Source organism: Pseudochaenichthys georgianus, chromosome 2 (genome assembly GCF_902827115.2).
Source record: "Pseudochaenichthys georgianus chromosome 2, fPseGeo1.2, whole genome shotgun sequence".
NCBI classification, from domain to species: Eukaryota; Metazoa; Chordata; class Actinopteri; order Perciformes; family Channichthyidae; genus Pseudochaenichthys; species Pseudochaenichthys georgianus.
In genome coordinates, this window is record NC_047504.1 from 5,558,722 (window position 1) to 5,566,889 (window position 8,168).

The following is an 8,168-nucleotide window of genomic DNA, read 5'->3' on the forward strand; positions in this document are numbered from 1 at the left end:
GCACCACTGCTTTTTGCAGATGATGTGGTTCTGATGGCTTCATCGGTCTGCGACCTTCAGCACTCACTGGATCGGTTCGCAACCGAGTGTGAAGCGGCTGGGATGAGGATCAGCACCTCCAAATCTGAGGCCATGGTTCTCAGCAGGAAACCGATGGACTGTCCACTCCAAGTAGGGAATGAGTCCTTACCCCAAGTGAAGGAGTTCAAGTATCTCGGGGTCTTGTTCTCGAGTGAGGGAACAATGGAGCGTGAGATGGGCCGGAGAATCGGAGCAGCGGGAGCGGTATTGCAGTCGCTTTACCGCACCGTTGTGACGAAAAGGGAGCTGAGTCAGAAGGCAAAGCTCTCTGTCTACCGGGCCATTTTCGTTCCTACCCTCACCTATGGTCATGAAGGATGGGTCATGACCGAAAGAACGAGATCGCGGATACAAGCGGCCGAGATGGGTTTCCTCCGCCGGGTGGCTGGTGTCTCCCTTAGAGATAAGGTGAGAAGTTCGGTCATCAGGGAGGGACTCGGAGTTGAGCCGCTCCTCCTTCGCGTCGAAAGAAGCCAGTTGAGGTGGTTCGGGCACCTAGTTAGGATGCCACCTGGGCGCCTCCCTAGGGAGGTGTTCCAGGCACGTCCAGCTGGGAAGAGACCAAGGGGTAGACCTAGGACCAGGTGGAGGGATTATATCTCTTCGCTGGCCTGGGAGCGCCTTGGGATCCCCCAGTCAGAGCTGGTTGATGTCGCCAGGGAAAAGAAAGTTTGGGGCTCTCTGCTGGAACTGCTACCCCCGCGACCCGACCACGGATAAGCGGGAGAAGATGGATGGATGGATGGATGAATTTGACCTCAGTTAGATTTTTGATTAGGAATTTCTATAGGTAATACAATATTTTCACAGGGTTTTGTTTGTAGTTTTCTCAAGTAAAACAAGTTGTACTTATTGTATGTCAAGTAACTGAAGATTTTATATGCATGACTTTTACTTGTAACAAAGAATTCTTACAATTTAGTCTTGCTACTTTTAAATGAATAATAAGTCTGAACACTTCATCCACTTCTGCAAACATGTGCTGATCATTTTCAATGTAATGGCCTTCAGTTCTTTATTTCCATCAGGGTTTTATTTTTGCTATATTATAGGAAAGAAGTGTCCTTGTTGTGCCACATCTCTGAGCAGCCTGCCTTTATCTGAGCCCCTCTTTGTCTCCGTGTTGCTGTAATGTATTGAGTCAGTACAATAGGTCCACTGGAAACCAAAAGGGATGCTGGCAGGAGAGTAAATCCACTCAGATCCCTGTGGTTTCCTCATCCTGCCTCACGTCCCGTGGACCTGCCACTATACCTGCGGCCCAGTGTGGGCTGCACTCAGCCAGGCATGGTGCTATTGGAGCAGCCGCGGAGGCCCTGTGTACTCTGACCCCAGAGGAGATTGGATCCTTGGTCGTGGAGGAACTTAGAGGCGGCTGCCTCCGTGGCACCGCCGTACGACTCCTGCCAGCGGGATGATGTGTTAGTTGCACAGTGATAAGACTCCAGCAAATCAGGAGTCAATACAGGATGATCCTCCTCATTTTTTTCTGAAAGGTTTGAGGGCAGTAGATTTAAACAGCTTCAGCCATCCAGAACTGCCCATTTATTTGATAAAACTTGTATCATAACGGCTTCATTCTTGTCAAAAAACGCATCAAATACCCACTCTGTTGCACCAGGTGGATGTGGGCTCTGCATTTTATTTTGGAGTTGCACCCACAACACTGTACTGCTTTACACACTCACTGAACCACATGGCTGAAAACAGTCCAAACAAATCTCCTCCAGTTTAGGTAATATCTGCTAAAAAACCCTAAAATGCCAAGTTGGTTTAGAAAACGATATGGCCTACTTTAAAAATAGCACAAACAAGAATATTCCCATCATCCCATTGTGTCATATTTAGGAACAATATTTGATGTAGTGAGTGTGGCTGAATGGTAGTTCACTTGGGATGCACTTGAACACCAATTAAAACCCAAATTAGAACACGTTTGCAAAGGTTTTCTTTACTTTTTAGTTTGTGTTTGTTGTATTTGTGCAGTTATCGATGATTTCAAATAGGTGTGGCTCAGTTAAATAGATGATGTCTCATATTTCTGTGCACTGCGAGTGGTCGCAATACAGCTTTATGTTTTGTTTTTTTCCCAGGCAACGTTAAGTTTGGCACACACACCAAACCCTAACTCTGTTAAAAAAAGACCAAATTATCCCATCAGCTTGGTGTACAAAAGGCATCCCTATATTTTGAGCAGGTATACTGTTGACTCTTTTGAAGATGTTTGTCTATGGAGTGTCAGAGCTGTCAAATGATGTTGTCACATAAACATGTCACTGCGACATCCAATATCTAGCCCCCGTCCACTCGCTGACAGAACCACGCTTTCCTCTGTTTATGAAGAGTCCTACTGTGCAGGCAAGGAGAGGATTTAACAAACAAACAGAGACAAAAGACAGCCCAATTCTTACATGTCGGAACTCTTTGAAAAAAGACGGAAGACCGAGCAACTGCCTTCCGCTTAACTACCCATAGCTTTTGAATCGCATTAAAATACATGAGGACGGCAAGGTGCTCTCCCCTGGTTCCTAATGTATGACTATTTCATATGGACAGGATAGGGGGGGTGGGAGTGGAAGTGGGGGGCAGCTGTCTGTGGGGGTGATTGACACAGGCCCACATTAGGAGCAGCTTTTGGAAATAGGTCCGTGGAGACTTGGCGGATTGGGTCTGCCGAAGGAACGGTGTCTCCGTGAGGATCCGTGCCTTCTTAACCCCACTCATTGGTATGCCGATGTGCGGATACCGTGCTCCAAACGGCACTGCCTTCCAGACTGCACGCCCCGGCCCCCCCCAACACACCGCTACGCAGACACAATCCCACCGAGGACCCGTGACGATATGCAGCGTGGAATACTGAATCAAAATAGAGTCCAATTAATAATCACATCGTTAGTTCATTCTGTGTGCACCGCTGCGGCCTGCATTCTCGCGGAAGTTTCAGCAGGGAAAAGTTTACATTTCTTACTTCAACACACACACACACACACACACACACACACACACACACACACACACACACACACACACACACACACACACACACACACACACACACACACACACACACACACACACACACACACACACACACACACACACACACACACACACACACACACACACACACACACACACACACACACACACACACACACACACACACACACACACGGCATCAAACATGTCAACTTGGTGGAAATAAGAAAGCACAGGAGAGTGTGTCCCTCCCACATGTGACAAAACAGGCAAAATAAAATGTTTAAATTTGGTTTTAGATCTCCTGGTCGCTCGAATGAGAGGAATAACATGTCAGCATCGAGACATACTCTGCTGTCAGGTAAGAAGACAGAATATCACTTTACCCTATTGTGACTTTGAACTATATGACGGTAAGCAGACAGATTGTTTTTGTCACAGAACTAAGTGACCTGTAACCCGGCGCGTTCTCTTTTCAAACTCTTCCTCCGTACATCTAAAAATATTCCCATCAGAAGAAAACTGATAGAATTTACAAGACCTAATGTCATTGCAAAGAAATATTACCACAAACATACAGTACATATTTTTGTCTTTATCATTCGAAGGGAGTTATCATTTAGCAAGCTTCGAGGTCCAAGGTGAGACAGGAATATTTGAGTACGCCTAATGAAAGGCAATATAAAAGGTGCCTCTCGTGTTGTTTGAAATCAGCTTGTTTTGTTTTTTGGCTACGTTACATGTGCTGGCACTAATTATACAAGCTAGGTAGTCCTCGCACATTCAAAAAAGAAAACTCGACCATTTTTGACATGTTCATTTAAAGTTACTAATCAGATGTAAATATGCAAAGCAGGTCCCGATGGGATTTCTTTGATATGCAAATTGAAAGTGCAAACAAAGGTGGGGGAGATGAAGGCTTTTTTTTTTTTTTTTTTTCAAAATAAAAGAACATCTCAGAGATGGTATTGTCATGACATTTTGTTGGAAAAGAAAATATGTGAGATACCACCTTTAATGGCGTTTTTGTTACACCAAGGCCGGAGCTGATTGCTGCAAATGTGTGGGCATGATACAAAGAAATATCACTACAGCCACATTTTCGACTCATATTCGTATATCAAAGGCAACATCCGATATGTATCTTGTCCTATTTGCTATTCGCCATGATCAGAACATGTAAACAGGCATGCCAGTGTTCTTCCCCCTCCTCCTATCATAACAGCAGCTTACTGGCCAGTTATCTGTTTGATGGGATGTAAAGGGAAGGTCAGTGTTTCCATAATTCACTCCAGAACCATAAATCACATTATATGATCTCCTCTGGCCGACTGTTCACTCTGCCTGCAGAAAACGACCAATTCACTACTGTATAATATGGCACTTATGGGCACAGGTGGAGGTTTTAAAGACGTTGTTTTCCTATTTCTGTCCCTTGCTGTCTACATGTATGCTCAGATTAATCGTTAAAACCCACTGCAATCACCATTTGCAGCACGTTAGCACAATGTTAGCCGTCCGGCGCTCTGCCTCTAGCTGACAAAAGTCCCTTTGTGGTCAGCGATGAGGAGCAATGGAGGGAAACTGACTTTTATTGACACGAGGCTGTCAGAATGGAGACGGCGCCGCTGTTCATTTCCAATTTCAGCCCACAGATTGGAATCCGCCGCTGGGCTCTCCAGTGTCTCAAGCACCATTTTCTGAACCTATGGTGTGGAAAACATGATTTAATTCCTGTTCAATGCTTTTCATCAGATTCTCCATCTCTCCAAATCGTCTTTGTGTGGCATCATATTGAAGGAGTAATTGCGCATCACTGTGGATGGTGGAGTGCAACATTCTCTGGTAAAGCCAGGGGTAAAATTACAGCTGGATAGTTGAACTTCAAGTATACGACTGAAACTTGATTACTTTTATCTGACATCCTCAAGCACTAGTATCATTATGTTTCAATATTATACCCCTGTTGGCACTGTTTACACTACTGTGGTAATGTTTCAGTTTAAGTGACTCAGGGACTGCAGTCACAGCAGTTAAAACAACTGCAACTAATGGAGAGTGACTGTAAACCAATACCTGGCTATATGATCAATATTTTAATTACATCTCGGCAGAAAGTACCATGATGCCGCTGTTTCGCCAATAATGTGTTTATTCACGTGGAAGTTAGAGGTAAATAAGTGAGATTACCTCTTGCACTGCGATACGGTTACACAGTAGACTTTTCTCCCAAGTTAGTTTCCTCTTATTCTCAACACAAGGTCCACTTGTTGTTTCCGAAGCTTCCAACCACGTCTCATGGCCTCAGGGGATGAAGTTTGCTCAGTTCTGATGGCTAGGGTTTAGTTTATCACATTACATAAATATAAAATGTTGGCCATGTTACAGCAGTGTCGGGCAAGTTACTTAAAAAACGTAACTGACTACTCTTTAAAATGTAATGACTCATGATGTAGTATTTAGCTTAATTACTTTCCATGAATTAGCTCGGCTCCAAATCAAGATCCTTTATGTTACTATGCTTTATTTAATGTGTGACAATATATTTTGCCAAGCTACAGTTTATTGGTATAGACTGACCTTTAAAATCTAGTTTAGCAATGCCTACTCGGAACAAAACCGCTAGCTTAAATGAGCTAATATTGTAAACAAGCCTGGTTAGCTAGTTTGCTAACGTTAGCATGTTTACTAAGAAGACAGAACATAGTATATATTTGTGAAAAGCTGACTCATTTAAATAAATACAAAGCTTTGCATTCAGAAACACTTTGTTGTGTGAGCTCCTTTACAACTTCAAGCCGGTTTTCTAAAGTTAAGTCAGTTTGCTAGAAGAAAAGCACTTGTCTTAACAAGAAGACTCAGAACTCAGTTAAATACAAACTGATCTGATTAGGGGGTGAAGTGCAGGTGTACAGGACGTCAGGAGGCTTCAGGGCTAATGGGGAACAGGTGAAACCAATAAGGCATATCAAACAGGCGGGGATCAGGGAAGAAGCTGATTGGCTGGTGAAAGACTAACGACTATGATGCAGAGCAGGTGTGTTGGTCAAAGACACCACAGGAACTCCAACGGAAACACACAAAGGCAGGGATGAAAACAGACATGAAAATAGCCTGCACTAATAAGCCTCTGACAACACTGACACTTCATTAAAATGATACCAACATGTTAATTGTAGGCTAAATGTTAACGCTAAAATCCTTGGTGAATTTACCTGTAAATGACAAATAAACACTTACCCTCACAAAGGAGATACATCCTTTAGTGTGAAGGTAAATGCAATTCTTAAAAAGGAATAGCTTTATTATTTCGCAGTTCAGCTAAAATATATAGTTTCATTAGGACAAAGATATTTATCACATCATTTACTTGTTGACGGGCTATTATGGCAAGGCCAGGGCTGGAAGTATGGAGAGAAAAATAGAGAGAGGGATTTATTATCCTGTATTGAAGTTCACCCCAAAAGAGCTAGCATTTCACAGGAGCTGCACGCTGACCTTTCCGACAGCCAAAAATGTCATTGAAGGTTTAAGGCAAAGAAATCCAGTTGTATTTAACCAAGCCTTCAAAATCTTTGACATTTCTTCTGATGTTGCCACAGGATGGCACCCTGAAGACGGAGCGCTGGCCTTCTCATAGAGAGCTATAGCCTTCTTCACATAGAAGCAGCCCTTGTGCAAACACCGGTCTTCACTATGAAAAGAAAGGATTTAGAGATATGGCATCACGGCTGATAAAATATATGATTTGATCCTTTTTTGAAAGCCTCTTTTTGTTGTATTTTCTGCCACATGAATGGGTTATTAATTAGGAGAGACACACACAGGTCATGTGGCAACAGTTGTGGATAATTTTAGAAAGAGTATAGAGGTGAAATCAAGATGTTGTTCAGCTGCTAATGTGCCCTTTTACTTCCTTGACGTATTTTTACTCAAGGAAGTAAATGACGTAATATAGTCCCTCTCTCACTCTTTGTGCTTTATTCCTCCCTTTAATTAACCCACACATAATGGCTTACACATCCCCACACACGCACAAGAACACACACACACACACACACACACACACACACACACACACACACACACACACACACACACACACACACACACACACACACACACACACTCCACTGAATCAGTACGGTGTCAGTCTGCATCTTGCCTGCCACTCACTAAATTGTAGAGAGAGCTGCGCTGCGCTCAGGCAGAACTAAACTAGGAAGTGCTAAAGCTGGAGGCAGAAACAAGGGACAGGGATTGGGGAGGGGGTGGGGGGGTTGTGAAAGAGAACACAGGGGTGGAGGTGGGGGAGTGTGCGTCGGGGGGGGGGGTGGACGACACACACTCACAACACCACTGGATACCACCGCGGTGGTCCCTCACTGATTCACATTCCCCATAATGCCAGTTGGCAACCTCTTGGACAGGCACACTCTCTCCCCACGCGCACACACGCACGCACACACACACACACACACACACACAAATGCACACACACCAACACAAACTGAAGGCTCGCTCACTACCCCCACGCTGCTCTAACTCACTCACTCTTTTAGAAGATGGACACAATGGTGTGGATGGGGTGGGCTTTAGATGAGGCACAGATTGAAGTCTGTACACTTGTGTATCTCAGTGGATTGACATCACCTCCAGGAAATGGTCTTTAGAGCTAACCCTCTATCAGCGAAAAAGGAGGATATGGTATTTATCCAATCACCGACGCTATTTGGAAAAACCTTTTACTGTGCGGCCTTTCATTTACTCCACACAGAATTATTTACAGACTCTCTTTTTCATATGTAGTCACATTTTTGGCTACAAGCTGTCTAACATCTTAATTCTACAAGGAATATTTTTAAATTGCAGTGTAGGTGGGATGGACACATTCATCTAGAAGGACAGCCAGAAATCCCACCAGGAGAATCCAACAAATGCTATTTCTTAGATGATCGACGAATAGTATAATCACATTTTGAAGTAGAAAATACCTGCCCTATTCGTCTTATGTTGTTTAAACTGCCTCACCATGAGGTCACGTTGAAAAGACAGATATCTCTGATTCTACTGCAACTACTTTTTAGCTTTTCTTTTTAACACCAAGC